The sequence below is a fragment of the Mobula birostris genome, chromosome 9, assembly GCF_030028105.1.
Source record: "Mobula birostris isolate sMobBir1 chromosome 9, sMobBir1.hap1, whole genome shotgun sequence".
NCBI lineage: Eukaryota > Metazoa > Chordata > Chondrichthyes > Myliobatiformes > Myliobatidae > Mobula > Mobula birostris.
Window position 1 is genome coordinate 97767818 of NC_092378.1, and position 24792 is coordinate 97792609.

Genomic DNA, 24792 nt, shown 5'->3' on the forward strand with positions numbered 1-24792 from the left:
TTACTTACCCTTTGCCCACATCTTTTTTTGACAGTGGCCGTCTTCCGATCTACCAGAACCTGCCCAGAGTCCAGAGAATTTTGGTAAATTATCACCAAGGCCTCTACTATCATTTCTACCACTTTTGCCAACAATGCTGCTGATGGGCAGTCAGTGAATGTAAGTTGTGCAACACCTCTTCATCCTTCCCTCCTGACCATCATCTCTTAACCAAGCATCTGGCCATCTGAAGAGATTGCCTTCCCAGCTGCCAACCTCTGAGCTGGAGTCATGGAAGCAGGTTGTTTGACTCACTGCGTCCACGTGAACCATTCACCATCCATTCATGCTACTCAAACACTAATCACATTTTTAATACTCCCCACATTCCCATCAGCTCCTCTCAAATTCTACCACTCCTCTATGCATTAGAGACAACCTACCGTGGATATTTAGCCTAACATCTTTAGGAGATGGCATGGAACTGGAGCCCCTGATGTAAAAACATTCACAGGGAGAACATGCAAACTCCACACTAACAGCGCATGAGGTCAGAGCTGATGCTGGTTTGCTAAAGCTATGAGGCAAAAACACTACTAGCTGTGCCAGTGTGCTACCCCATGAGTTGTGTGTGTGAGTATCGAATTCCCAAATCCACAAAGGGTACCAACTGGTAGGCCATCTGTTTCAATGCATTCTTAGACTAACAAATTAATTCTTTCCTCTTTCAAATATCATAGTTCTCCTGGTGTCCACATCTGCAACTTGTCCAATAGTTTCCAATCTACCAACAGTAGATAGGTAGATTGAGCATTCATTGCAGTACATAGTTCATATTGCCTACGTACTGCAATGAACGCTCAAGTTCTCCACATTTCTATCCTGCCTGCATGGTTCTCTGGTCCCTGCTTTTTGTCTAAACAAAGGCCTCTTCTACCACCATGTCCTCTGACCAGCCATTCCCATATTGAACAATATCTATTGATTTCTACCCTCTTCTTCTCCAATGTGAGATGTATGGCATTGCTGCTCATTATTTCTCGTTAACATTGTAAAACACTTGAGATATTTCTTGCTTCAGATTTATGCAGGATATCTGCTTCTCCTCTTCGCCCAGTAAATTGAGGACAAATTGAGTTCTTGCCCTAAAATGGAAAATTTCATACCATTTCCAGGGATATTCTAGTAAATCTTCTATAATAAGCAAACTGTTTCCTTGATTCCTTTCACTCTGCCAGAGACAGATCTATTCAGTTATCATTTTTCTCCATCTCTATAGCATGATGCCAACATCAAAACCCATTGTTATGAATCATAATCAGGTTTATTGTCACAGAAGTAAATCATAAAATTTATTGTGATACAGCATTACAAATTACTATAAGTTACAATAAAAATAAACAAATAATTTAGTTAGTTAGATAGATAGATAGCACAAAAGTGGAATATGGAGTAGAGTTTTTGGGTTCATGGGCCATTTAGAAATCTGATGTCAGAGAGGAAGAAACTGCTTCTAAAACTTTGAGTTGATATTGTCAGGTTCCTCTACCTCCTGTGAAGAGGGCATGTCCCAGATAGTAGGGGCCCCTTAATGATGGATGCAGCATTCTTGAAGCACTGTCCTGGGAAGATGTCTTTGATGGTGGGGAGTCTTGTGTCCATGATGGATTTGGAAGAGTCCACAGTCCTCTGAAGCCTCTTATGATCCTGTGCAGTGGCACTGCCATACCACACAGTGATGTAACCAGTCAGAATGCTCTCCATTGTACACTTGGCAAAATTTGCCAGACTTTAGTGACTTCACAAGTTTCCTCAAGCTCCTAATGTGTCTTTGAGGTGTGTGGCATGGGTGTTCATTATTTTTCCCTGGCATTGAAGAGCACCTGAGAGATGTTTTGGTTCAGATTTATGTAGGATCTCTGCTTCTCCTCTTCTCCCAGTAACCTGATAACAGATTGAAGTTTTACTGTAAAATGATTAATCTTTGTTGTGATTGCATCAGTGTGCTGGGCCCAGAGAAAATCTTGCGAGATATTGACAGCCAAGATCTTGAAACTGCTCATTCTTACAACTGCTGACCCCTCAATGAGAATTTGTGCGTGTTCCCCTGACTTGCACTTCCTGATGCTTACAACAAATTCCTTGGTCTTGCTGATGTTCAGTGCAAGGTTGCTGTTACAAAGCCACCTGTTGCAACTAATCTATTTCCCTCCTGTGCAACACTTCATTGCTATTTGAGATTCTGGCAACAAGAGTAGTGTCATTTGTGAATTCATAGATGGCATTTGAACAGTCATGAGTGTAGACAGAGTAGAGCAGTGAGCTAAGCACACATCCTTGAGATGCACCTGTGTTGACTGTCAGTGAGGAAATGATGTTATCTGCTCTTACATCAAAGCCCTGCATGGTTCCTTCATTGCTCTGGTGATAATGTTCCTCAATCATGTCAGAAATAAAAATATAAAATGCTGGAGGTACTCAGCAGGTCAGCCAACAACTGTGGAGAGAGAAACAGAATTAATGTTTCAGGTTTATGAACTTTCATCAGAACTGGGAAATGAGACAAGTTCTAGGTTCCAGGTAAAGGGAGGATAGGCAGAGAGAATGACAAGGAAGGTCTGTGCTGTGTGAGAGGCTGCAAAAGACTGATTGACCCAGTGTTGGTGGTGCAGGCTGAAAGATGAGTGGTGAGGTTTGACTGGAGAGGATGCATATTGAAGGAGACAAATTGAGTCTGATCTGGGGAAGAGGAGAGAGGGAACAAACTGAATGTCTGAAAGGTGATGTGAAAAGTTATAATAGCTAATTGTGGACTTCAGAGGTGAGCCGTGAAGGCTGTAGCATATTAAAATAGAAGATGAAATTGGAAGGTAGGCAGTTAAAGTTATGCCATCTATGACTATAAGCCCTGATGAACATCACACTGTTTTGTTACCCAGCCAGATCTACTCTGTCCTTTAAGTATTGCCTTTTAGAGTTGTCTAAGCTAAGTAAGAAGACTCAATGTGACTACTTACCTTTGAAACCAGCTGAGGAGCTTCTTGAATGAATGTCTTCAACAATATTGTTTCAAAGGTGGAAGAACATTTAAAAGAGGGAAGGAATTACTCGATAGAAAATGAGTGCAGGTAAAATTTACTTTCAGGAAACAAAATTGATGGAAGCAAACCTTTTTTTAAACTTTTTGTGTTTTTCAGTTTTTCATCAACATGTAAGGGAACATGGAGTGAATATTTTTTTGTTATGTATGAATTTCTTAGTTCATCGACATTTACATATAAATGGAAATGAGTCAGACAGGCCAGACCTAAATGGGAAGGTTTGTGTTTTAAGGAGAAAATAGATAGGCAGGGGCTGTTTTTTGCTGGAATGAAAGATGTTGAAGGTGACTTTAAATAGCTTTATAAAGTTACAAAGAACAGAGATAAGATAGACAATCACAATCTTTTTTTCCAGGATAACCTTAAACTAGAGTCATAGGTTTAATGTGAGAGGGGTAAGGCTGAAAGGCAACCTAAGGGATTTGATTTTCACACAGAGAGTGGTGGTCATCCGGATTGAGCTGCCAGAGAAATTGGCAGATGCTGATACAATTACGTACACTTAAAGACATTTGGAAATGTGCAAGGGTAGAATGGATTGGAGGGATTTGGGCTAAATGCAGACAAATGAAAATAGCTTAGGTAGGCACCTGTTAAAGCAATGGTCCGGATGGTATCCTTGGCTGCAACGTTAGATTATGGGTACCAGGTGGCAAATGTTTTTTACCAGATTATTCGTATTTGCTAAACGTTATTCTTTTGTTCATGAAAGAAAGCAGGGATAACTCTGAGAATTATAAATCCGTAAGTATTACTTCACTGGTGGGCCAATTATTGGAGGATTCTCAGAAACAGGATTTACAAGTACTTGGAGAACAGTAGTCTCATTAGTCAGCATAGGTTTGTGAGGAACAGGTCATGCTTCATAAACCTGACTGAATTCTTTGAGGATGTGACAAAGCACAATGATGAAAGTAGAATGATGGATGTGTTGCATATGGATTTTAGTGAGGCATTTGATAAGGTTCCCTATGATAGGTTCATTCAGAAGGTCAGGAGCCATGGGATACCGGTAAACTTGGCTGTGTGGATTCAGAATCGGCTTGCTCACAGAAGGCTGTGGGTGGGTTTAGATGGAATATATTTAGACCGGAAAACAATGACCAGTGGTACTCCATGGGGATCTGTTCTGGGACTCCTGATCTTGGTGATTTTTCTAAATAACTTGGATAAGGAACTGGAAGGTATGTTAGTGAGTTTTTAGATGTCACGGAGGATTTTGAAGTTGTGGATGTTGTGGAGGGCCATTGTAGGTTGCAATAGGACATTGACAGGATGCAGAACTGGGCTGAGAAGTGAAAGATGGAGTTCAACCTGGTTCATTTTAGAAGGTAAAATTAGAAAGCAAGGTAAAATTAAAAATAGAGTTAACGGAAGGATTCTTGGCGGCTCTTCAATAGGCACACGGATGAAATAAAAATGGAAAGTTATGTGCGAGTGAAGGGTCAGATTGATCATGGAGTAGGTTAGAAGCTTGTGCGCTGAAAGGCCTGTACTGTGCTGTATTATTTTATGTTAAACCGTAGACCATAAAATATAGGAGCAGAATTAAGCCTATTGGCCCATCGAGTCTGTTCCAACATTCCACCATGGTTGATATATTATCCCTCTCAATCCTATTCTACTGCCTTCTCCCCATAAATTTCGACACCCTGATTAATCAAGAACCTATCAACTTCTGCTTTAAATCTACTTAGTGACATGGCCTGCATGGTTGTCTCTGGCAAAGAATTCCACAGTTTCGACACCCTCGGTGAAGACATTTTTCTTCATCTCTTTTCTAAATGGACATTCCTCAATATTGAGGCTGTGCCCTCTGGTCCTCAACTTCCCCATGATAGGAAAAATCCTCCCACATCCACTGCATCTAGGCCTTTCAATGTTCGATATGTTTCAATGAGGTCCCTCCTCATTCTTTTAAACTCCAGCAAGTACAGGCCCAGAGCCATCAAACACTACTCATATGTTAATACTTCCATTCCTGGGATCATCTTCTTGAATCTCCTCTGGACCATCTTCAGTGCCAGCACATCCTTTCTTAGATAAGGGCACAAAACTGTTCATAATACTCCAATTGTGGTCTGACCAACACCTTATAAAACGTTAGCATTGCATCCTTGCTCTTAGACCATAAGATATAGGAGCAGAGGTAGGCCATTTGACCCATCGAGTCTGCTCTGCCATTCAGTCATGGGCTGATCCAATTCTTCTAGTCATCCCCACTCCCCTGCCTTCTCCCCATACCCTTTGATGCCATGGCTAATCAAGAACCTATCAATCTCTGGCTTAAATGCACCCAATGACTTGGCCTCCACATCTGCCTGTGGCAACAAATTCCACAGATTTACCATCTTCTGACTAAAGTAATTTCTCCATATCTCTGTTCTAAATGGACATCCTTCAATTCTGAAGTCATGTCCTCTTGTCCTAGACTCCCCGACCATGGGAAATAACTTTGCCATATCTAATCTGTTCAGGCCTTTTAACATTTGGAATGTTTCTCTGAGATCCCCCCTCATTCTCCTGAACTCCAGGGAATACAGCCCAAGAGCTGCCAGACGTTCCTCATACGATAACCCTTTCGTTCCTGGAATCATTCTTGTGAATCTTCTCTGAACCATCTCCAATATCAGTATATTCTTTCTAAAATAAGGAGCCCAAAACTGCACACAATACTCCAAGGGTGGTCTCACGAGTGCCTTATTGAGCCTCAACATCACACCCCTGCTCTTATATTCTATATCTCTAGAAATGAATGGCAACATTACAGTCGCCTTCTTCACCACCGACTCAACCTGAAGGTTAACCTTTAGGGTATCCTGCACAAGGACTCCCAAGTCCCTTTGCATCTCTGCATTTTGAATTCTCTCCCCATCTAAATAATAGTCTGCCTGTTTATTTCTTCTACCAAAGTGCATGACCATACATTTTCCAATATTATATTTCATTTGCCACTTCTTTGCCCATTCCCCTAAACTATCTAAGTCTCTCTGCAGGCTCTCTGTTTCCTCATAACAACCCGCTCTTCTACCTATCTTTGTATCATCAGCAAATTTAGCCACAAATCCATTAATCTCATAGCCCAAATCATTGACATACATCGCAAAAATCAGCGGTCCCAACACCAACCCCTGTGGAACTCCACTGGTAACCAGCAGCCAGCCAGAAAAAGGTCCCTTTATTCCCACTTTCTGTTCTCTGCCGATCAACCAATGCTCCACCCATACTAGTAACTCCCCTGTAATTCCATGGGCTCTTACCTTGCTAAGCAGCCTCATGTGCGGGGCACTTTGTCAAAGGCCTTCTGAAAATTCAAGTACACCAAATCTACTGCATCACCTTTGTCTATCCTGCTCGTAACTTCCTCAAAAAATTGCAGTAGGTTAGTCAGGCAGGATTTTCCTTTCAGGAAACCATGCTGGCTTTGGCCTATCTTATCATGTGCCTCCAGGTTATCCGTAATCTCATCCCTAACAATCGATTCCAACAGCTTCCAAACCACTGATGTCAGGCTAACAGGTATATAGTTTCCTTTCTGCTGCCTCTCACCCTTTTTAAATAGCGGAGTAACATTTCCAGTCATCTGGTACAATGTCAGAATCTATCGATTCTTGAAAGATCATTGTTAATGCCTCCACAATCTCTCCAGCTACTTCCTTCAGAACCCAAGGGTGCATTCCATCGGGTCCAGGAGATTTATCCACCCTCAGACCTTTAAGCTTCCTCAGCACCTTCTCAGTCATAATTTTCACTTCCCTGACACTCTTGAATGTCCGGTATACTGCAGATGCCTTACACTGTGAAGACTGATGCAAAATACACATTCAGTTCCTCTGCCATCACTGTGTCTCTCATTACAATATCTCCAGCTTCATTTTCTTTTGGACCTATATCTACCCTCAACTCTGTTTTACCCTTTATGTACTTAAAAAAGCTTTTAGTATCTTCTTTGATATTAGTCGCCAGCTTCCTTTCATAATTCATCTTCTCCTTCCTAATGACCTTCTTATTTTCCTTCTGCAAGATTTTAAAAGCTTCCCAATCCTCAATCTTCCCACTAGCCTTGGATTCCATGTATGCCCTCTCTTTTGCTTTTACTTTGGCTCTGACTTCATTTGTCAGCCATGGTAATTTTCCATTTGAAAATTTCTTCTTATCTGGAATGTACCTGTCTTGCACTGTTCTCCAAGAGTTCCTTAACCTTAAGTTCTCTTATTGCCTCTGGATCATTGCACAACACCCAATCCAGCACAGCCAATCCCCTAGTGGGTTCAACAACAAGCTTTTTTAAAAAGCCATCCCTTAGACATTCCACAAATTTTCTCTCTTGAGGTCCAGTACTGGCCTGGTTTTCCCAAACCACTTTCACATCAAAATCCCCAACAATTATCATGACATTGCCCTTCTGACACACTTTTTCTATCTCCTGCTGTAATTTGTAATGCATATCCCGGCTGCTGTTTGGAGGCATGTATACAACTGCCATTAGGGTCCTTTTACCCTTACCATTTCTTAACTCAACCCAGACAGACTTTACACCTTCTGACTTTATGTCAGCCCTTTCTAATGATATATTATTATTTTCATACACAGGGCCACACCACCCCCTCTGCCTACTAACCTATCCTTCCGATACACCGTATATCCTTGGACATTCAACTCCCAATGACAGCCATCCTTCAGCCAAGTTTCAGAGATGGCCACAACATAATACTTGCCAATCTGTAGCTGAATTTCAAGATGGTCCATTTTATTTCTCATGCTGCATGCAATCAAATACAACAGTCTCAGTCCAGCATTTGTTGCTTTCTGTTTTAACTGCACCATGCTCTATTGCCGTGTAACTCATCCCACTGGCTGTGATTATGCCTCATCTCCCGCCTGTCCTTTCTATCATCTCTCATATTCTAGTCCTCTCAAAATGAATGTGGAAGCTTTAGAGAAAGTGCAGAGGAGAATAGGTCAAGCGAGCTTGGGTTTTTCTCTTTGGAGCAAAAGAGGATGAGAGGTTACCTGATAGAGGTGTGCAAGATGACAAGAAGTAAAGATAAAGGACTTTTTCCTAGGGTGGAAATGGCATAATCTTAAAGTAATTGGAGGAAAATATAGGGGCAACTCTGCTCTAGTCTACTCTAACTCCATCTACTAGTTACATATATAATAACACTGTGGTGGGCCGTATCTCATATAATGATGAGTCAGTGCACAGAAAGGGGATAGATAGTCCAGTGACATGGTGTCAAAATAACAGCATTTCCCTCAATGTCAGCCAAAAAAGAGATGATCATGGACTTAGGGAAGGGAATGATGCACGTGCCCCTGTTTACATCAGTGGTGCTCAGGTGAATAGGATTGAAAGCTTCAAGTCCCTAGGAATGAACACCAGCAATAGCCTGTCATCGTTCAGCCATGATGATGCCGTAGAATGCTCAGTAGCACCTCAACTTCCTCAAAAGGCAAATGACATTCAACCTGTCCACTTTAACCTTCACCTGTTTTAATCTATGTCCCACTGAAAGCATCCGATCTGGATGCATCGCGGCTTGGTGTGGCAATTGTGGTGCCCATGATCAGAAGGGATTGTAGAGTGTGGATACAGATCAGCACATTAGCCTCCCCTTCACAGACTCTGCATACACTTCTCGCTGCCTTGGTAAGCAGCCAGGATAATCAATGATCCCTCTTCTCCCCTCTCCCATCAGGCAGAAAATACAAAAGATACAAAAGCCTGAAAGCACAAGACAGCAGGCTCAATAACAGCTTCTGTCCCACTGATATAAGACCATTGAATGGTTCGCTAGAACGATAAAATGGACTCTTTGAGCTCACGATCTACCTCGTCATAACCTTGCACCTTATTGTCTGCCTGCACTACACTCTCTCTGTGATCGTAACACTTTATTCTGCACCTTGCTATTGTTTTACCTTGTATTGCCTCGTTGCACTGTTGTAATTAATTGATTTTATGGGTGGTAGACAAGACCAAGTTTCCACTGTATCTCAGTACATGTGACAATAATAAACCAGTTTTCCTGGGTCTCATGGACAGGTTGGGCTGAAAAGTCTGTCTGCATGCTATATGCAACTCTATGACTCCATTGTATGTGCTGCTCTTCCTCAGGCTCATATAAGGCTTCACTGGAACAAACTAGAAGGCCTAATGCATAAATCTCATAGTGGCAGATGGGATGGAGGATTAAGGCAAGAGTGAAAGCTCAGTGTCATCCTTGCAGACTTAATGGAAGTAAAACATCAAACATCAATGTGCATTGGGTTTTCTCCGATGTAGAGGAGGTCACATATTGAGCATCAAGTGCAGTGCACTGCATTGGAAGACAGTTAAGGGAATTGCTATTCAGCTGGAAGTTGGGTCCCTGGATAATGGGATGGAAGAAGCAAAATGGAGTACATATACCAGTTCTCATTGAGGGATTAGCAGCGGAAAAGATAACAGTTTCAAGTTCCTGGGTGTCAACATCTCTGAAGATCTATCCTGGGCCCAACATACTGATGCGATTACAAAGAAGGTACATATAGAATCCAGCTATATTTTATTAGGAGTTTGAAAAGAATTGGTATCTCACCAAAGACTAGCAAATTTCTATAGAGCAGTGCATTCTAACTGACTGTATCAATATCTGGTATAGAGGCGCTCATACACAGGATCATTAGCTGCAGGGGGTTGTAAACTCAACAAGCTCAATCAGGGGACTTGCCTCCCCACCATCGAAGACATCTTTAAAAGGCAATGCGCCAAGAAGACGGCGTCCATCATTAAGGACCCCCACCAGCCACTACTCATAGCTACAGTCAGGGAGGAGGTATAGGAACCTGAAGACACACATACACACAATATTTTTAAGAGCAGCTTCTTCCCCTCCACCATCAGATTTCCGAATGGTCCATAAGCCCCTGAACACCATTGCACTATTTCCCTCTCTTATTGAACCACTTATTTATTTTTATATATTTCTTATTGTAACTTATATTAATTTTCTTATGAATTGCACTGTACTGTGGCCACTAAAAGCAGATTACATACAGGACCTGAGCTTATGAAGTGGGATCCTAATGTGAAATTTATTACATAAAACCATACTGTCCCATGAGTTGCCTTACCCCATTTCCTCCTCCTGTACAGCAACAGTAATTGTTCCTAATTACCCTATGAATCACCCACTCAGGAGGTTGCTACAGGAAGCTCTTGATTGATTCAGGCATCAGGATTCATCCTATCTTAGTTGACTGCTCAGCTTCTTCTGGATCCATGGCTGCTGTTCCTCAGTGATGAAGGGGAATCTTTCACCATGTGACTTGACACTTTGATGGAGTGCCAGCTGTTAAAGTGGTTTTCCAGAGATGGGTTGGTAATTGCTAAGGATCAAAGGGTATGTGTCAATACTTGCAGTAGGGTTAGGGTTACTTTGCAACAGTGATCAGCAGTGAGTGGAAAGCTGAAAACCACAGCCATAGCAAGATTAATAACTTCCGTGCAATAGAAGGATGAGTTTGAGGGTGAGAGCTGGGAACTCTTCGATAAATAATTACTTCTATAAACAAAATGCACAGTAGCTGCCATTGAGAGGCTCAAGCTAATGGTGCCCTCAGGAGGAATCTGATTCTCCCACGCCTCACTGAGTCAAGCAGTAATGTGCAATTAAGGGATATATATTACACAGTGGCATGAACTTATCTTTGGAGATGCTGAGTTCATTAGGTGGCCACTTAAAGCATGACCCAAAGGCTTTATTATAGGCTTGGGGTGAGCAAGTCAGCTCTTCTTTAGTCATATCATATCATATTATATTACACAGAAAACCAGAGGGTTGCTTCTAACTAGTCCACATTGTGAGAATTCCAGCCCCTTGGACTGCAATCTAAAGAGGGACAGAGCTATGAGATACGAGTGGAATATACACTTGGACACCCTTAATTTAATTTATCTGTAGAATGATCATAAAGATGATATTGTAAACTGCAGAAGCAAAATGTGAGTGATTTAAAATGTCCTATAAATTTATTGTGAGATAGGGATTTTATTCCTTTTCTGTTCCTACTTTTTAACTAGTAACATGAGGGCAGACATTAACAACTAGTTCAGAAAACTTGATGTGTAATTATCCCTACACTTAATAATCATAGGATATTGATTGCAGATCTCTCCAGTGTAATCTGTATTTTCTACATACTAAAAGCCTTGCGTATGGTATGAATTCCCATACCTTTCAGATTTGCTTCATGTCATACATTCCCTCTTCTCATATTACCAAGCTCTGATGATCAATTTTGAAATACTTACAAAGCACTCCATTCCTCTTGCAGATAATTTAACCTTGATTTATTGGCATTTTTAAAGAGAGGAGTAAATCTTTTGCTAGAATTAGAATCTAGAGCAAAAATAGGACATCCTGGCTCTTGACTTTGTTCTACATTCATTAAAATGATGTTTGATATGTTAACTTGATGCTGTTTTACTGGTGAATCCTTATATTCTTTGATTTCCTTAATATCCAGAAATTTATTGAGGACCTTTTTAAGTGAATTCAGTAACAAAGTCTCCAAAGGCAAAATCTTGATCTCATTATCTCCCTTGCTATGGTCCTTACATCTTATTGTCCACCTGCTCTGTAGCTCCAACTGTAATAATATATCCTGCATTCTGTTACTGCTTTACCCTTTGTCCTACCTCAATGTACTTGTGCTACTACATGAATGGCAAGTAAAACAAAACTTTGCACTGCATCTTGCTACATGTGAAATTAATAAGCCAAATGCCAATTACCAATTACTGCAGCCATCTGGAGCAGAGAAGTCCAAAGTTTCACTCCCCTCAGTGTGAAGAAATTTCTCCTCATCTCAGTCCTACATGGCTGGTGATGTAGTGGAATCTACACCAGACTTCGAGGTGAGTGGCCCTGAGTTTGAATCCAGCCAGCTCCTCGCTTTTCCACCCGTACTGGGTTGAGTGTTGAGCTAGCAAATTTACCTCGTAAACAAAACAGGGAAATGCTAGAGAATTGGTATGGTTGCCACCCGATGCTCCACACGGTGCGGGAGAGGCAAAACATCAGTCCTCCGTGGCCTATCCCTTGTTCTGAGACAGACCTCTATACTAGACAGCTCAGCCACAGGAAATATCCTCTCTTAATCCACAATATAAGAATTTAGCAAGTTTCAATGAGACCACTTATTCTTCTAAACTTAATATACCTTCAATATCCTCCCACTCAGCAAACTTCCCTCCCTGGAACCAGACTAGTGAGTCTATATTTTACTCCCTTCACGCCAACTATATTCCTTTTCCGATAAGGAGACACAGACTCTAGACAATATTTCCAGTGCAACCCGACTAATACGCTATATAATTGCAGCAATATATTTTCTCACCTTGTCCCAACTTCTTGTACAAAAGTGCAATTTACAGTCCTTCCTAAATCCTACCGTGCTTCTGTGCAGACTTTCAGTAAGTCGCATGCATCTAGTTCTTCCGAACAACATTACCCAGTCTTTCACCATTTTAAATTTATGTTTTGTCTTTTGTACCTGGAAGTGACTAACTTCACATATTTCTACAAGATATTCCATCTGTCATGTTCTTCCCACTAAGTGAACCTGTCTTATTTACTTGCTGCCTTTTACACCACTGGCGTTGAGAGTGGCAATGATGGTCCTCCATCTCTGGCGGTGCTCGGGGCTTCCTTCATTGTGTCAGTAGTTTCCTCTCGGTTTCCACTACTGTCAGTCATGCAAGTTCCAGGTGGAAACTCAGGAATACTGTCACAATTTTGTTTTACTAGTTAGGGGTGTCAGCCCTGAGCTGAACCCCCAAACCTGGAGCACTCCTCTCTCCACCCTTTGACTTGCTTGGCATGGGTGACCCTACCAAGAGCCAAAGTATAAATCCCTGACTCTTGCCAACATAGCTCTCTGGGTCACTGAGGCACACAAACCTCCAAACCATTACAAAGTTGTATTGAATTGAATTGACTTTATTTCTTACATCCTTCACATACATGAGGAGTAAAAATCTTTACATTATGTCTCCATCTAAATGTCCAATGTGCAATCATAGTAATTTATAATAAATAGAACAATCAATGTAATATAGAGTACACTTAAATCAGCGTGAGTTAATCAGTCTGATGGCCTGGTGGAAGTAGCTGTCCCGGAGCCTGTTGATGCTGGCTTTTATGCTGCGGTACCATTTCCCGGATGGTAGCAGCTGGAAGAGATTGTGGTTGGGGTGACTCAGGTCCCTAATGATCCTACGGGTCCTTTTTACACACCTGTCCTTGTAAATGTCCTGAATTATGGGAAGTTCACAACTACAGATGCGCTGGGCTGTCTGCACCACTCTCTGCAGAGTCCTGCGATTAAGGGAGGTACAGTTCCCATAAAAGGGAGTGATGCAGCCAGTCAGGATGCTCTCAATTGTGCCCCTGTAGAAAGTTCTTAGGACTTGGGGGTCCGTACCAAACTTCCTTAACTGTCTGAGGTGAAAGAGGCGCTGTTGTGCTTTTTCACCACACAGCTGGTGTGTACAGACCACATGAGGTCCTTGGTGATGTGGATGCTGAGGACCTTAAACCCCAGATCTATTGATGTCAATAGGGGTTAGCCTGTCTCCAATCCCCCTGTAGTCCACAACCAGCTCCTTTGTTTTTGTGACATTGAGGGAGAGGTTATTTTCTTGACACCACTGTGTCAGGGTGATGACTTCTCTATAGGCTGCCTCATTATTATTTGAGATAAGACCAATCCATGTAGTATCGTTAGCAAATTTAATTAGCAGATTGGAGCTGTAGGCAGTGACACAATCATGGGTGTACAGAGGGTAAAGGAAGGGGCTTAGGACACAGTCCTAAGGTGCACCTGTGTTGAGGATCAGAGGGGCAGAGGTGAGGGAGCCCACTCTTACCACCGACTAGCGGTCTGACAGGAAGCCCAGGATCGAGCTGCACGAGGCAGGGTGAAAGCCGAGGTCTCTGAGCTTCTTGGTGAACCTGGAGGGAATTATGGTGTTGATTGCTGAACCGTAGTCCAAGAACAGCATTCTCACATAAGCATCCTCTTCTCCAGATGTGTAAGGACGGTAAGTAGAGCAGTGGCTATTGTGTCATCTGTTGATTAGTTGTGTCGGTAGGCGAATTGTAGGGGGTCCAGTGTGGGTGGTAGCAAGCTGCAGGTGTAATCCTTGTCCAGCCTCTCAAAGCATTTGCTTATTGTTGAGGTGAGTGTGACAGGACACCAGTTGTTCAGGCATGTTACCTTGGTCTTTTTTACTACAAGGACAATGGTGGATAATTTGAAGCAGGAGGGCACTCTACACTGGGAGAGGGAGAGATTGAAAATGTCACAAACACACCTGCCAGTGGTGTTGTGCACATCCTGAGTACTCGCCTTGGGATGCCGTCCGGTCCCGCAACCTTGTGACTGTCCATTCGTTGGAAACATCTGCATACCTTAGCCTCAGATGACCAGGTTTCAGGTTGTAGCGGTGGCTTTCCTCGGAGGCTCAGAGTTAGTGACATCGAACCGAGAGTAAAAGTAGTTGAGCTCATCCTGGAGAGAGGCTGCAATGTTGACAGCACCACAGTGTTTGGCTTTGAAGTCTGCGATGGTATGCAGCATTTGCCACAAATGTGTGCTATTCGTTGTGAATCTTGACTCAGTCTTGACTTAAAACACTCAGATGTTATTTGTCTGTATCACTTAAAATATCATTACATCCTTCTCCCTACTCATAAACCCACCTAGTTTGTACCTTACAGACTAGGAAACATAACATTTGATCTCATCAGCTAAATCATTGATACAGATGATGAATAATTGTGGCCCAACCTCCAATCTAGGAATCCCTGCACAATATTTTGCATGGTAACACTGATAATTGAGTAATAGTCACACAAGTGTTAGAAAATTTAGTCCAAAGTTTGACCCCAGTTTTGCAAATAAAGCGTCTTCTGGCACTAGGGGAGCCTTGCACTCCTGGAATTTTACAGGTGAGATATCAGCCTAAGGCTCCATCAGCCGTTTCATAGAGAAATGACAAAGATCCAGTGGTGTTACATTGAAGACAGGTTTTCACAAGCATCCAAATATCTATCATTCAACAAGTGTCAATAACCAACAGATAGCATGACGGTTCTAAGTGAAAGCTTGCTGTGCATAAATGGACTGTTACGTTTCCTTCACCTCTACAGAAACTACACTTCAAAAGAAAGTTAATTGGCCGTATAATAATCAGAAGATTAGGAAAAGCAGTAAATAATTTTAAGTTCTTATTCTGTGTACCATTGTAGTAGAGTGAAATTATACATCTGCATAAGAAGCTTACTGATAAATTATGCCAGTGAATAATTAAGATAAAGGAAATCAAATCATACTGCTGCCAATATAAAACTCTGAAAATCCACCACCTGGCCATTTGGAAATCCCACTAGTTGAGTACCTGGCTCATCAAGTGCCGGTTCACACAGCCCATAGACCAGAAGACCAGAAGATACAGGAGCAGGATTAGGCCATTTAGCCCATCCAGTCTGCTCCAGCATTTCATCATGGCTGATCTACTTCCCTGTCAGCCTCGATCTCCTGCCTTCTCCCTGTATCCCTTCAAGCCCTGACTAATCAAGAATCTATCAACCTCTGCCTTAAATATACCCAATGATGTAGCCTTCACAGACACCTGTGACAACAAATATCAAACATTCACCACTCACTGGCTAAAGAAATTCCTCCTCATCCCCATTCTAAAAGGATGTTCCTCCGTTCTGAGTCTGTGGCCCCTAGGCTTAGACTCCTCCACCAAAAGAAATATCCTCTCCACATCCACTCCATCATGGCCTTTCAACATTTGATAGGTTTCAGTGATGTCGCCCTTCATCCTTCTGAATTCCAGCGTGTATAGGCCCAGAGCCATCGAATGTTCCTCATATGACAAGCCATTCAAACCCAGAATCATTTTCGTGAACCTCCTTTGTATCTCTCTCCAATGTCAGCAAGTCCTTTCTTAGATAAGGGGCCCAAAGCAACTCATAATACTCCAAGTGAGGCCTCACCAGTGCTTTATAAAGCCTCAACATTACATTATTACTTTTATATTCTAGTCCTCTCAAAATAAATGCCAAATTGCATATGCCTTCCTCACCACTGACTCAATCTGCAAATTAACATTTAGGCAATCCTGCATGAGAACTCCCAAGTCCCTTTGCACTCAGATTTTTGAATTTTTTTTCCATTTAGAAAATAGTCTATGCTTTTATTTCTTCTACCAAAGTGTATGACCATACACTTTCTGATACTGTACTCCATCTGCCACTTCTTTGCCTATTCTCCCAATCTGTCTAAGTCCTTCTGTAGCCTCTCTACTTCCTCAAAATTACCTGTCCCTCCACTTATCTCTGTATCATCTGCAAACCTGGCCACAAAGCCATCAATTCCATCAATCAAATCATCGACATATGAAGTAAATAAGAGGCCCCAACACAGACCCCTGTGGAACACAACTGGTCACCAGCAGCCAATCAGAGAAGTCTCCCTTTATTCCCACTCTTTTCCTCCTGCCAATCAGCCAATGCTCTATCCATGCTAATATCTTTCTTGTAATACCATGGGCTCTTAACTTGCTCTGCAGTCTCATATGTGGCACCTAGCCAAAGGCCTTCTGAAGATCCGGCTGGTAGCTGTATTTAAAATGCTGCTGGTCTAAGAAGTAAATCTGCAGACAATACAACAGTTGGTGGAGTTGCAGGTGGTGAGGATAGTGGTCAAAGGATACAGCTGGATATACAGTAGATCAGTTGGAAATTTGGGTGGAGATAACATAGATGATATTTAATCTGGGTTGGAGTCCCATACTGTCTTTTGAACTCCAAGACCCTAGTTCACTTTCTCCCTTTCACACATTGGGGCTCAGTTGCCCATACTCCCTTGAAACTCACCTGGGTGCTGGTTCTTGAACGGCCTTGAAACTCACATGCTGCTCCTTCTTCCACTCCCTTGAAATGTACAGGTGTAAACGGAGATTTATTATTCTATGTCATTAAAAGTGTGTTGGAGTATTAATAGAAATAACATTGAATAATCTGGAAGGTCTGCTGGAGTGGTATGTGTAAAGTTCCAAGTGTTTACAGTACTCATGAATGTAACTTTCGAACTAAATGTATCATGCCTTCAGGATAGGTAAAATTATTCCTAATGATACACTGTCCAAATATTTTGTACTACTTAAGTATTCTGTTGCAAATGTAATTGTATGGAGGCTATTAATCAGCTCTCATAGCCTGACATATGACACACCATGAAAAGGAAATCAATACCATCGGTTAGTGTTAAACTGGCAAACGTGTTGGTATCGTTTTCACTAAGTATTCCTCCTGCTGACTAAATAAAAGAAGGAAGTGTTGTAGTTTTCCATCATTAATATTATATGGTCTTCCTGAACGTTAGCACTTGCGAACACATACTGCATAGTCCAATGAGTGGAGAATTTGCTGAGAATGGATCAGCTTTGTTTGTCTTTGCACAAGAGAAATTGCAGTGCGACAGATGTTCTTAGTTTGCAGGGTGGAGACTGTTGGAATACCCCACCACTGGCATTGAGGCTGGAAGGCTCGCTCTAGCAGGATCATAAACTCATAGGGGAATACAGCGAGAAGTCAAGACATTCAGCCCAACTTGTTCAGATAAGCTTGTCCGATTTTCCTGCATTTGCCCAATATCCATCTAAGCCATTCCTATCCATCTCTCTGTCCATGTTTTTAAAATGTTTTTAAAATGTTCTTGTTGCACAGTCTTCAAACACTTTCTCTGCCAGTTCGTCCCATAGAAATTCCATCCCCTGCCTGAAAAGTTTGCTCTTCAGTTCCCTTTTAAATTTTTCCTCTCTCACCTTAAACCTACAACCTCTAATTTTTGGTTCCTTTTCCCAGGTAGAAAAAAGATCTATGTCCCTCATGTTTTTAATATACATCGTAAAGTCAGCCCCACTGCCTTCTATGCTCCAAGAAATAGTCTGTCCACCCTCTGCCATATGACTAAAGCCCTTGAGTCCTAGCAACATTCTCTTTGCACTTTTTTCCTGCTTAATGACTTCTTTCCTATAACAAGGTGACCAAACCTGTGTACAAGTCTTCAGGTGTGGTCTCACCAATGTCCACAGCACCCCGACTCCAAAACTCAAGGCCCTGTCTGGTCAACATCAACATTACAAAAACCTTCTTCATGGCTTTGCCTACTTGTCTACACGTGGCACCACTATGTACTTGTATTCACAAACAAAAGAAACTCTGCAGATGCTGGAAATCCAAGCAACACACGCAAAACGCTGGTGGAACTCAGCGGGCCAGGCAGCATCTATGGATAAGAGTAGAGTTGACGTTACAGGTCAAGATGCTTCAGCAGCACTGTAAATCAAAAGATGAGAAGTCAGAGTTAGAGGGTGGGGGGTCGGTGGAGTATTTGTATTCCCAGATCTATTTTCTCTACAGTATCCCACAGAATACTACTGTTTACTCTAAAGTCCTACTCTGGGGGACAAAGAAATACTGATCAGCAATAACTATCATAAAGGAGAAGGGAAAAAATGGACATATAAATTTCAGAGTGGAAACTTAATTAATGACAATGGTTTGTTTTAGTTACTGCTTTCTATTATTTAGTGTTTGGAATAAGGAAAGGGAAAGGTGACAATATAATACAGAAGTTGAAGGCTTTAGAGATACAGAATTGATCTGAGTTGTATTGCATCCCTTTCCTTACAGGCAGCTTTGTGATAATGTTACATATTATTCTCAGAGGAAGACTTGTCTTTTTAAAAGTATAGGCCCAAATTTTCATTATTAGAAACCATCATAAAGAAACATGACTTGTTCTTCTTTGGTGTTGGAGTTTGCAGAACTTTTTAGGGATATTGACACACTCCTATAAATAGCAACTACAGCACAACTACTTGGCCTGAATATTTTTTCTGAATGCTGATTAAATAATAAACACTGACGAGAACACGGCGGGCTTCTACTGCCATTGAACTGCATAGGAGACTGATCGGTTTAATAGCTAGCATAGACTGAATATTGATGTGAGATGGTATAGTCTACTCTATTAAGAATCAATCCAAAGCCAGAGTTAAATGGGGCTTAGTCAAACTGTCATTTAAAAAGTAACTTGCAGCCAATATAGTATAATGCCACTTGCCTAGCAAATATCTTTTTGAGCATATCAAATTCCATGTAGAGCAATGACATAAATGCTGAGAGCATCTCCTTAATCATGGTTGACAGGACACTGGAAAGATCTCCACTTTTCTTCATGTGGAAATGTTTGAATTCACTGACAGGTTGGATAGAGCCTCCGTTTAGCATCCAATCCAAACATCTGCGGTTCCCATGGTGCAGCTCTGCACAGGGCCAGCCTTTGATCTCAGAGCCAAGCTTGGACCTATGACCTTCAGACTGGGAGGCAGGAGTGCTGTTGTGGAACCATGGCTGGAATCATGTCCATTGCAAAGTTCTGCACATCTAAAGAAATGGGGCTAGAATTGGTCAGAAGGCCACTCCACAATAAAGGACAGAGAAACAGGGTCAATATTTGAAATGTTAGCAAAGACCGTGAGGGGAATTAATCTTTGTTCCCAAACCCTGAATGTGTCAATGGTTACCTCTGCATATTTAAAGTCTTAGAGAGGTACAGCACAGAAAAAGGCCTTCCTGCCCACCGCCTGTCTACCATCAAATACTAATTTTTACACTAAACCTACCTGACCTATTCCATTCTCCTACATTCCTATCAACTCCTCCCCAGATTCTACTGCTCATCTTCACACTTTACAGTGGCCAACTAACACACCCACCCACATGTCCTTAAGATATCAGGGGAAACTGGAGTGCCTGGAGAAAAGCCATGTGCTCGTAGAGCAAGCATGCAAGCTCCTCACTGACCGCACTAGAGGTCAGCACCAAACCTACTAACTGGAGTTGTAAGGTAGTTGTAGTGTATTTAATATTTCAGTAATATTTGGATAATATTGTAAATATGTTGTTTGGCTAAGCATTCTTTGTTTACATAATTCATTATAGGTTATATGTTTGAAGCAGGTGGATGGCAAACATCAATACACCACCATATCATATGTGCATGTGCCTCACTAATAAAAAAACTGAGCAGACAAGTAATCCTGGACTCTTCTGTATTACTTTTCTCTTAATTTCTTGATTCACAGTAGTGATGAATAAATTTGAAAAAAGAACCTAAGACAATGTACAGGTTGCTTTTCTTCACAAGGCGAGAGAGATGATCGTTTAATAAAAGACAGAAAACAGATGAAATTAACAAGCAAGTACAACCATGGATTCATTAACAGTGAGTACTGGGTGATAATAATAATAAATCAATAAAAAGCAGAAATGGCTGGCTACATCAGAAAGGTAGACACATTGGACTGTACAACAGACAACTGGATGATATACTGAATGAATTGAGCCGTATTTTAAAGCAAATAGAATAGTCGATAAGAAATGAGTGCCAGCGTTATTGAGTGCAATGGGGAGAAAAGAATACAGTTTGCTTAGATGTTTGACTGCTCCAACCAAACCAGTCGACGTGAGCTTTGCTGGAACATTTAGTACTGAAACTATTGGTGATCTCAGATTGCTTTAGGCTTTATAAGCAGAATCAAAAGGGGTGGGGGCTCTATTTCAGCTTACGTGGCTGAATTGAAGAAATTGTCTGAGCATTGTTAGTTCAGTGATGGGATTAATGATGGACTGAGAGATGGTTTAGTTTATGGACTCTTACAAGAATACATTCAAAAATAGTTCCTAATGAAGCGCAACTCACATTTAAAAGAGCATTGAAATCACTGTATCAATGGAAACAGCAGCCAAAGATGCAATTCAATTGCAGTCAAAAATGAAAGTGAGTGAGAACAAAATTCTAAGATCTGAACAGAAACTGGCCTGGCCAAACAAATTGATTTCCTGCAGGGGTTCGCATACATCAGACCAATGCAGTTCAAAGGTGAAACTTACAGAAAATACAACAAAGTAGAACACATACAAGAAGCATATGGAGCAGCCAAAATGGATGAACTGCACAGGGAAGAGAAAAAGACAAAATGCTAAGGTGCAGTTTCAAAAAGAACAGTAATTTGTATGCTGTTGATGAAAAATCTGATAATGATTGGAGTGACACAGTACTGGGTAGCCTTGGGATTTACATTGTGAAAACTAACAATAGACAAGCAATATGGCTTACACCAGAAGGGAATGATAAATTAATTAAAATGGAATTTGATACTGGCTTGGCTGTTTCAGACATTCCACAAAATGAGCTTGAATGGCATTTCAAAGATACTGAACTGAAGCCTGCAGATATTTAACTAAGGGCTTATACTGGAGAGAAGATAACTCCTGTGAGAATAACATTTGTAACAGTGAAATGCAACAACCAACAAGTCACATTGGGCTTGTATGTGGTAAAATCAGAGGGGCCAGTTTGTGGGGCTGTGATTGGCTGAGATAATTACAACTTGACTGGAGTTGCATTTACCATTTGTATGCACTTCCTATGCAATAGAGTTAACTGAAAGTGAACTAAGAAATGTACTGGATGATGCCACGGCAGTGTTCAGGGATGTCACTGGAAGTTCAAACATATCAAGGGTGTTAAATAAAAACGTCACACCCAAGCTTTACAAAGCCCATCAGGTTGTTTACACCAACTGTGAGAAAGTACTCGATTGCATGAAGGCTGAAGGAATTATTTCCAAGGCTGAGTGGAGCTCATGGGCAATACTAGTGGTCCCAGTAGCCAAGGAGGCTGGGTCTACCAGAACTAGTGGTGACCTTGTCACCGTCAACTCAGTGCTGAAAGCAGATCTACTCATGATAGAGGATATCTTTGCAAACCTTTCTGGAGGGAAGCACTTCAGCAAAGTGAGCATAGTTGAGGTGGAAGAAGAGTCCAAAGTGCTTCTCACCATAAACACTCAGAAAGGGCTTTATTGCTATAATAAGCTTATTTTTGGAGCAGCACATGGACCTGCTCTCTGGCAAAAGGCTATGGAGCAGGTGCTCCAAGACTGCCCAGCACTCAGTGTTACATGGACCACATCACTGTTATCAGTGAGGATGACAAGAAAAACTTCCAAAATCTCAAGACTGTGTCAAAAAGGTAAGAAGATTATGGGTTCAGAGCACAATGCAACAAATATGAATACTTTATGTCATATTTCACATCACATGCTGGTGATAATAAACCTGATTCTGATTTAAATGAACTAGCACTTACTGATGTTACACTATTGAAGCACAAAGATTACACAAGCATGCTGAGAAAGTCCAAGCAATGGTGGATGCCCAAAGTCACAGGATTTTTTTTAGAATTTGTCAATTACTATAACAGGTTTCTGCCAAACATGGCTACTGTGCTCCACCTCGTGAACTCATTACTGCAGATTGGGAAGAAATGGCAAAGGACAAAGCAGTCAGTGTCAGGTAGCTTTCCAGAAGGATCAGGAAATGGTGACATCAGGAACTATAGTCACATAATATGATTCACATCATTCAGAGAAGCTTGCCTGTGATGCCTCGCCTGATCGTACAAGTGCAGTTGTTTCACATGCTTTGAGTGATGGAAGTTAACACCCTATAGTCTTTACATCACGTTCCCTTACTGTTGCAGGGAAAAATTATGCACAGCTTGACAGAAATGCCTTGAGTCTGGTTTGGGGTGTAAAACATTTCAAACAGTAGCTATATAGAAGAAAGTTTACCCTCATTACTGATGGTCAACCACTGGTGACCATTTTCAATCCCCAGAAGAGTGTTCCACTAACAGCAGCAGCACGATTGCAGAGAGGGGCTCAGTTTCTCGGAGGACACAATTACATGATCAAATTCAAGATGAGAACTAATCATGGAAAAGCTGATGGATTGTCCCGTTTACCCTTGGAAAGGAAATATCCAAAAAATTTATAAAGAAGGACACTCCTCTTGATGTCTTCTCTCTAACACAAAATGGCAGGAATGATCCAAAGGTAAATCAGAAAAGACTCCACGCAGTCTCAAGTCTATTATGGCCATCCACAATAGCAGAAATGGGCAGCAGATATTCCAGTTTTCCCAATTTTATCAGTGCAGGGATGAACATACCCTTGATGGGGTAGCCTAATGTGGGGATTGAGAGTTGCTCATCCAAGCTGAGAGCAAAAATGTTGGAGATCTGCATGCCAGTTATATAGGAATGGCCAAAATGAAAGAGTTAACTCGAAGCCTTGTCTTGTGGCCTGGGATAGATCAGTTCACTCAGACCCCGCTTGACACTGAGGCTGCCTTCCTCGGAGGTAGTGTGCTAAGTAAATCAGCGCTCTGCAGGGTCATTATAACATGTTTGCCTGATTTTTAAAAAATCAAACCCGAGAAATATGAGCAACACACAGAAAAATGCTGCAGCAACTCAGCAGACTAGGCAGCATCTATAGAAAAAAGTACACTCGATGATTCAGGCCGAGACCCTTCGGCAGGACACTATCTGGCCTGTTGAATTCCTGCAGCACTTTGTGTGTGTTGCTTGGATTTCCAGCATCTGCAGACTTTCTCTTGTCCGAGATATATGATACATTATTGTATTGTAATTGTGGAGTAACAAACACGTAAATAGGCCAAACATGCATCAACGGAGCAGCAGCAGCGAAGGCAACCAGGTGCTGGTTACATTTTAGGGGAGGGACCGGGCTGTGGGTTCTCCTCTAACTTTGCTTTCTTCGTCAAGTAGGCGTCGAGATTTGACTGCCTTTTCTTAAGTTTCCTCTCATGAAGCAGTTCTCAGTAGCAGTAAATCATGCCGAGAACTCCTCTCTTTGCCTTACTGCTTCACTCCCGTTCAGGGTCATTATCGATGAACCGGTCCATGATTAGTGTGATCGTGGTGATGCTGGTGCTGAGGAATTTTGTGGTGAGGTTTCTAGCTGGTGTTTCCTCTTCTCCATCCGTGTCCTCAGATTTATCCAGGATGCGTTGTTCTGCAAATTTTTAAAGCTCTTCATTGCTAAGGCTCTCAGCATGAGAATGCAGTAACTCTTCAGCATTGCCATCATGAACATCTTCGCATATTACTTGCAGTTTCACGTCCATGCTAATGTTTTTCCTAGACATCCTAGATGTACCACGCTTGCTAGAAGTTGCAGGCCATTTTCCAGACATTATGGGTGAAAAATTAGAATAAATTGGTGAGGGACAAAGAACGTTTACATTGTTGGGGGAGGCAGAGCATGAACTAATACATGATTGGCTGTGAGTGACTCAGAGCGTATGTAAAGTGCTCTCATTGGTTGACTGAATGTTTACTGAAATGGTGGCCACTTTCGAGAAGTTTTAAGTGTTGTTTAGAATTACTTTTTGTCATTTTTGAAAATTTCAATGAAGAATTGAATAACCACTTTGTAATGAATCAGTGCTATGCAGGGTAGCATTATATGGGGTCTGAATGTAAATCGAGCAGCTTGCCATGTACTGCTAGGTATGCCAACACATACAGAAGATGCCAAAAGCAGCGTCCCTTCTTCCCTGGGAACAGCCTGCGTTGCCTTGGCAGAAGATTCATATGAATTTTTGTTTTGGATAAAAGGCAGGTAGGTGGAGATGAGTCCGTGGCCAGATCAGCCATGACCCTAGTGAATGGTGGAGCAGACTCGATGGGCCAGATGGCCTACTCC